Here is an 8,074-nt window from a genome sequence, read left to right as displayed (position 1 = left end):
GCGAGGGACGGCAGCGAGGCGGATGAAGGGGTCGTGGCGTGGGGTGGAGGCAGGGGCTGCTCAAGAAAAGAGAAAGAAAGAGAGGAAGGAAGCAAAAAAGGGAAAAAAGGAAAAAGAACCTGACACACGGGTAAAGATGTTGTCTGTTAGTGCCATATTTGTAAAGATGTTGTCTGCACGATGCATTTTCAGCCTTTAAATTTAGTTTACAGCTTCTTGTACTCCTGTTTTCACAAGTCGAGATTTGAAGGATCTGCTAAGTTTTTTCTAATGGTAGACGCTTACCTAAACCCTTATAGAGGAAAAAATAAAGCTTACTAAATAAAAAAAATATTTAAGCGCCTTCTCCTCCAACGCAAGAGGCTTATCATGGCAAAAAGTGTCTTTGACACATGGGCACTAGTGCTCCCTTCAATTTCAGTTTTTTGAAAATTTTAAAACCTCAAATTTTTGTGTCTCTAAAAATTATGGTGTTAAATATATAGATACATATATACAGTATACAGTATGAGTGTATGCAAAAAAAGTCCCGTTAAAAAATACGTTATATTTTGGAAATTTAGAAAAAAGACAAATTTGTGACAGTAAATGGTAGTACAGTAGCACTAAAATAGTATGTCTTTTTGTCAGAAATTTATTTATTTTGTATTTCTCAAAATTTAAAGTATTTTTTATCGGGACTTTTTTGCGTAGACTCATCCTGTACATATCTATCTACATATTTAATGCCATAATTTTTAGAGAAATAGAAGTGTGAGATTTTTAAAAAACTAGTACAAATGCCCGTGCGTTGCTACGGGTCCTCAAATTTCATTTCTTAATGCACATATATAATTCACAACTCACTATAAAAATTCAAAACAAACAGTTACGCCAAAACTTTCATTATCCATGTTTAGAAACATGATATTAGGGTAGTTGTACACTTCTACATAAAAGGTATAGCTTTATGAAACAGGAGCTCAATTGAGGAACAAGAATTCCTGTATACGATCATGTACTTTACTGCCGATAGCGCATTCGAGACCTCATGGAACTGTTGTAGCCTCAACATCACCAACATATGGCTTAAGACTATTTCTTACCCTTGAAAAGTTAATATTATCCATGTTATGTATATCACATGAGAATGTCAATTCAACATGTTGTCACCAAGACACGAGCATCTGCCACCTGCAAGCCTCCTCCTTGCGGCGCCCTATCCGTGTAGTCGACCATGTCATGTTTCTCTTTCGTCAATCCTCCAGCGAAGGCGAGCAAGCAAGTATCATGGTGCTTCCACCTCATTGTTCAATCTTCCGTGTTTTCAATCGAGTTGTTGATTTCCCCCTCCGTTACCGTTCGATCGTTGTAGGAAGCCAATAAGGATATCCTCACCACCAGGCTGAATTTCACATGATATCTGCTTCGTCATGGTAATTTTTTTCAATTCCATGGATGTATTCTTGAGTTAATGGTTGGTTTTAGTTATTGCATTGGTTTGAGGACCCGTGGCATATCCTCTTGAAGCATATTCTACCAACTCAAATGTCCCAAAATATCCAGAAAGTCAAGACGTGAATAAGCAGAACAAATCATGCCTTTGTTCTTTCCACATATCCCAAATACTTGCAACAAAGAGAAATATCATCAAGTAAAACCTTGCAAATTAATTCTTTGCTGCATTTAATAAATACTTCCGGTAAGTTACAATATTAATTGTTGCTTACAACTCTCCTTTTGTCATGTTTAAATTATATTAATAATAGAAAATACAAAGAAATACCCAAGTGTTTAACACCTGTTGTTTGTCTAAAACGTCATGCCATTGTTTAAAATGAGGCATTTTCAAAACATAAATGCTACTTTTTTCACAAAAAGGAAAAACATAGTGCTCCTGCTCGTTATGTGCACACAATTGAACAAGTAAGTAATGAAAATAGTATTACTATCGGAATTTTGAAATAGAAACGAGTGTGTCGTTGAACATGAATATGGAATCCCTCCTTTACTTCATACTATTAGCTAATACCTATACCCGTATGCAACATAAGTTTTGATAACATAAGGTTTTCCGTAGGCATCAAAAAGGTCCTAGAAATAGTAGTATTTTAGAAACCCATAAGTGAAAAAAAAGCCTCCTCTGTATGCAAGTAAAAACGGAATAGCTTTCACAGTTCATCACTTTGATAGTTTAATCTAGCAGAGAGCATGAATTACTATTGTTACGATAATACGCTTCTCCTCTTAAAAATTATGATATAACCTTCTATGAGCAAAGAACACTCTGAGCATATGAGGTATGTAGACGGGCAGAGAGAAGATGTGCTGAATCTCAAACCCTTCTCTTCGGCGTCGAATATCATGTTGATTCCTTCGTTGAAACAAACACATACGGTCGAGAGCACGATTAGCTGGTCAGCAGGTCAATTAAGGGAAGGAAACAAAATGAAGCATTGAAAAATGAGGAAGATAATAAATGATACAACCTGTCCTTGACGCTGCAGTGGGATCCATAATCTCAAGCTTGGCGGCAACAATGACGAGCTTCCTGTGGGCAAGGCAAAAGAACTGGCAAAGGTCCATCTGGACATGGGCCTTCTCCCTCTGCAGGTGCAGCATCATAGCCATGGCCTCGCTGACGGCCTTGGTATGGTGGCGAGGCTGTCCTCTTCCACCTAACCCTTCCACACCTCAATGATGCCCCGTGTTGACTACTTTGTCATGCTCGAATTGAAACACATTAGCATGAACATACATGCAAACTGGTTCTTTCGCCATGATCTTTTTTGGCAACGGTTTTTCTTACAAGTGCGGATCATGGGTCGCAGCGCACGACAGATGATGAATCTCCCTCTTCATAGTATTAGAGATTGTCATGTGTACTATCGATGGCGCCACTGTAATAATGTGAAAAGTATAATACCGTGTGATATCTCGTAAAAAATCTGACTGTACCTGAAAACTAATAACCAATGAGTAATTATTTATATTAAATGACCACATGATCGGATCCAAGTAACAAAATTTGTCCACTATACATGACAACATAACAGTATCCGATTTTCTATTCATTATTCCTGTTTAGTCTAGAATAAAATTTGCTTGTTCCAAGAAGCTGAATACTACTACGAGCATGTTGTAGTTGAAACAAATTAAAGCCTAGTCAGCACAAGACAACAACAAAAAGTTTACAGAAAATCATCACTACGTACCTGAAGCTCGTGTAACTTATTCACATCATTCGAGAAAAAACTCCTGCATCCTCTTGAAGCATATTCTCCCGACTTAAATGTCCCAAAATATCCAGAATGTCAAGACCTGAATAAGCAGAACAATCATGCTTTTTTCTCTCCACATATCCCAAATACTTGCAAAGAAGAGAAATATTATCAAAACCTTACAAATTAATTCTCTGCCACATTCAATAAATTTGATGCATACCACTTCAATTTTATACAATACTAACATCAGTGCTCATAAATCCCAGCTAAATCCTTCTTTTGCGGAGTTCCAACTGAATCTCTTATGCAATATTGTCAAGGTTGCATCTTTGTACATATTTACACTGTCATCTAGGAATCACCAATAAGCTAATACATGAGAGATGATATTCCAGTAGTAACATATATCAACACATTATCAACTTGACTTTTTTCTGCTCCGTTAAAACAACACAACCTGACATATGAGAGAGACCAGTGTAATAAGTTATATTGCCAATAGCACATATTATTCGATTTGCTCTTTGAGACAGTTATTATATACTGTAAACCATAGACGATGTAGGTCAACTAATAGGCAATTCCTTTTTGTGGCAACCATTCCAGGTTTGTATGCAGTGTAACGCCATCGGGTTTCAAAATTTCATTATTCAGATTCTGATAGCACCACGAACTATCTTGTATCTGTATTAATAATCACATTAGTGCCTGAACTGTGGTATACTTTGTACAAATCATCTCATGAATGAATTTGGCCAAATCGAATCAATTTCTGCTTTGAAGGATGTTCACAGGACCACTCGCAGTTTTGGAATTCATACATCAACTGTAAGTATCATTTACAATTGGATAACAAAGCCTGCTATGAATAGTATTTTTATAATTTGTTTTTTTAGTTGTTGTACTTTGATGACTGACAAACATATCATTTCATAACCACGATGCAACATTTGCTCCCAAAGCTATTAAGTAGCATCCCTCTTTGAATAGAGCATACCTGAATCAACCGCACCACCCAACCTTTCTCTGGAACACAGATCAGCTGAATCGCACTCTAGGTTGTTCAAATAATAAATCATGATAGTGTTAAGATGCAAGTTGTTCAAAGCGTAAAAAAAAGCTATCCAGTCCCAGATAGTGTTTTTATAATCCCAGTGTAAAAAAAATCAGTGGAATAATAATCCAGGTACTAACTTGAACCTGATCCATTTGAATTGTAGTGCAAAGAATCTCCTCTTCAGGTTTATAATTTGAGAAGTACTCAGTTACTATTTCTATTTCATATAGATCATAACATCAAGATAAAATGGTTTGGCTTTTATGCATGATAGATCTATATTCTTCAATTGTATAAGGAGGGTTTCACCTTTGAACTGAACATCTTGCAGCGTCTTCCTAGAAATGTTTGGCGCAATGTTGGCCAACCAGACCGTCTCGTTTATTACCTGTAAAACACGAGGCAGAAATCAGTAGCAATGAATTTCTTCTACAAACCGTAAAGACAAAAAAACAACATAGACACATAGTGCTCATTCATCAGAATACATAACCAGATGGCCACACATAAATTGGGGGGAAGGAGATGAAAGTGCAACACAAACTAGAGGTGATAGGCGGACTTTGATATTCTGGTAGGATATGACCTATCTCTGTAGTATGTAGAAACTTCTTCATATGCTCCTTGTTGATTTGGAAGCGAACCAAGCTTTGCATGCTTGCAGGGAGAATTAGCAAACGGCATGCCTACAAAAGTGTCAATAATTGCTTATTTGTCTTCAGATGACCAAGGATTGATATGAAACAAATTTGGGGAAAACAATTATATGCTGATTTATTAGAATTAGCCACATAAAATTGGCAACCAACTACAGCGGTATGAATGGAGTATGTTATAGTGTACCTTCTACATTGTCAGCATCACCCAATACAATAATGACATACTTATGGAAAGGAATAAGCTCTAAAATATCAGAGAAAGTGCACAGGACCCAATTCGTAGGTGCCTTTTGCTTGGCCGCGTGCCTCTCCACCCCATTCTCATATGTACCTTCCCTGCTTCACACAAATAATTACAGATATAACCAATCGATTTCTCCTCTACTGACACTAAATCGATACGAAACATAAAACATACAGTGAAAAGTTCAGGAAAATGGAAAAAAATCTGCACGTGATGAGAAATTAAGGACCAGGCTACTATTAGCATACTGCTAGCAATAGTAGATGAATTTGTACCTTGATCCTCATGAGCCGCAGCGGAGCCTGCTGACTGGGCACGATATGCCTCCCTGACCTCTAGCTCCGTCTCCACGAAGAACCCCCTTCCCTAAGCACCAGAGCTTCTCCCTGGCAGAGGCTGTAGCTCCATCTGAATCCCAATCCCCCTGGCCACTCGTCTCTCCAGCCCCGTTATCCAATTCTATTTGTGAGCCATCCACCAGCGGCGAGATCTTGACCTCAATCCTTACCGAATCCGAGCGGTGAACGGCCTGCCGGCGTTCGGCATAGGAGGCCCGGCTGTATCGCCACAGGAGGGGACTCTCCTGACCACGGCACGGCGGCACGACTGGTCTAAGAGGAGTAGGCCAACGAGGGACGAATCCGGGACGAGCTCGCCGGTGAACAGGGACATGTTGGGGCGGAGCGCGCCGGCGAGCAGTGATGTCTTTGAGGCGGAGCGCGCGGCGGCGATGACGTCTTGGGCGGAGCGCGCCGGCGAGCGAGGGACGTGCTGGGGTGAGCTCGCCGGCGAACAGGAACGTGCTGGGGCGGAGCGCGCCGGCGAACAGGGACCACGACTGAGATGGGGGCGCCAGTGAGTAGGGCCGCGACACGGGCAAGCGCGCCGGTCAGCCGGTGAACGGGGCCGGCCCCAGCGCGGGTTGTAGCTCCGGATCTATGGTAGACAGGAGAAGGTAGGTCGGCTCCGGCGACCGGAGACAGAGGCCGGAGTTGGGAGGGAACACGACGGGATGGGGCGTACAATGATCTGGAGGAGCGATGCGTTCGTGCGGGTCTAGGCACCCACATGGAAAGATGGATCGCCTGGGTCTGGTTATTTTGAGCGACACGCGAAGATTGTTCGACCTTCCCCCATTTACAATTTTGATGCGCGGTTTCGACGGAGTTGACGAAGGGGGGGCGGAAGCGGCCCAGGTGCGGAAGATGGACGACGAAACCGTATTGTGGCAGAATAAGGAACCACTTTAGTCTTTTTAAGTAGTAGAGATTAAAAATCTAAAAGTGGAGGGAGCACTGGTGCCCGTGTGCACCAAATTCCCATCCCTTGTCATGGGCGCCATACACAGGTAAGAAAAATAAATAAGCCCTCGTCTCTCCAAGACTCCAACGATGGGCGCCATCTCCTTCTGGCCCAGCTGAAATCAATGGCCGAGGCAGTGGCCGGCACTCTATTGCTTCCACGACTGAGTGAATTCCCCACGCAGATTCGTGGAGTTGGTAGGGCCGTAGGGGTAGCCAGAGTACCTCCTCGGCGTGGTGCGCAGCACGCCGGAGCCGGACGACGCCGCTGCCCGCTGGTGTATGGACGCGTGACGCGCCGCTTGTATCGATGGGCGCGTGGTGCTGGTGGAGGATGTGTGCAACCAGACGACGACGCACCTCTGCCTAGGCACGTGCTGAACGCTCGAGGACGCTATCTTCCTGCCGAGTGACCTCGCGTTCGCTGTGCTCTGGAAAATGTTCAAAATAAACCTTGAACTTGTAAATCTATATCTTTACCTATTAATAAAGGAAGTAAGGTTTCTCCCCAAATTTTCGTCCGTTTTAGATTTACCCCTAATTCTGATTGAAAATTACATCCACTGCCACCGTACGGCGTGAAACGTTTCCTTCCTATTCTTCTGTTTCTCTTCAATCCTCGCTCCGAACTATCTCCGGTCGCGTCAAGCTGGACCAAACTGGGCCACTGTTTCCAATCTCTTCATGGGCTTCCTGCCGGAATTACTCTTATGAGCTGGGGGAGACTAGGAAAATTCTTTGTTTAATAGTCCCACATCGCTCGTTCATGTCGAGTTCTGCCGATTTATATGCCTAAATTTCTCGATTATCAACAAGCCTCCTTGGAAAGCAACAATCTGCAAGCACCAATGATCAGGAAGAAAAAAATTAATCCCGCTGTGAGAAAGGCACCCTGCGAATACATACGAAGAGGAGAGGGCAAGGCAATTCAGGAAAAAGATAATGGACTCTAAAGGCGAAAGAAAACGGGGGAACTTGGAGCTCACAAAGGTGCCTGAATACCTTCAGGCCGAGCTAAGGCGGGGGCGGCCCGAGCTGTGCGGCGGATACGATGAAGAGAGGGAGAGGCGATTTCGATGAAAGATAAATGAACCCGGGATGCGAAGGAAAGCGGGGTGGAACTTGGAGCTTACCACGGCGAAGACCTCGGCCAAGCTGAGGCGGGGGCGGAGGGAGACAGCGACCCGGCGGGGAATCCTGGATGCGGTCAAACGCGCCACTCCATTAGTCGACCTCCGTGTGAGATCTAAAAGTTCCCTAAATAACTCACCTTTTGTGGGTTAGTAGATACTTATCCAATCGTCCAATGCGGGCTGCCGTACACTGAACTCCTTTTTTTTTTTACAATTCCTCATTTGGGGGCACGTTAATAAATGACTAATAATTCTGATGTCTACTTTACTATTTTGCCATCTTACTACGTCAAGATATTACATACTCCCTGCAATCCAAGAAAAAAATGTCACATCCATTAGTGTAACGTCATTTTACAAAAAATCATTATAGTTATTTAAAATTTACTAAACAACCTCAAGATCTGGACCGTCCGCTCGCATTCTTGATCTCTGGCACGTCCCGGTCATCCAAAAGGCGGCGACCTGCAGCTCCAC

The 8,074-nt window shown here is 42.6% G+C and overlaps 1 long non-coding RNA gene across 16 annotated transcripts; it reads right to left on the bottom strand.

Moving 5' to 3' along the window:
- Window positions 1-1,972: 1,972 nt before the first annotated feature.
- LOC127321874 (uncharacterized) lies at window positions 1,973-5,862 on the bottom strand. Of its 16 annotated transcripts, none has more exons than XR_011752006.1 (7): window positions 5,439-5,862; window positions 5,104-5,255; window positions 3,424-4,946; window positions 3,195-3,300; window positions 2,738-2,937; window positions 2,469-2,586; window positions 1,973-2,353 (listed from the first exon to the last, which is right to left on the bottom strand). It is a non-coding gene; the product is annotated as an uncharacterized lncRNA (long non-coding RNA). The 16 variants fall into 16 exon arrangements; XR_007864376.2 differs by having other exon boundaries at window positions 1,973-2,937; window positions 3,424-3,660; window positions 4,201-4,257; window positions 4,398-4,946; XR_007864380.2 differs by having other exon boundaries at window positions 1,973-2,937; window positions 3,424-3,660; window positions 4,570-4,648; window positions 4,805-4,946.
- Window positions 5,863-8,074: the final 2,212 nt, after the last annotated feature.

The sequence above is a fragment of the Lolium perenne genome, chromosome 2, assembly GCF_019359855.2.
Source record: "Lolium perenne isolate Kyuss_39 chromosome 2, Kyuss_2.0, whole genome shotgun sequence".
NCBI classification, from domain to species: Eukaryota; Viridiplantae; Streptophyta; class Magnoliopsida; order Poales; family Poaceae; genus Lolium; species Lolium perenne.
Note: the sequence above shows the minus strand (reverse complement) of the source record. Positions and strands in the feature narration are given on the sequence as shown.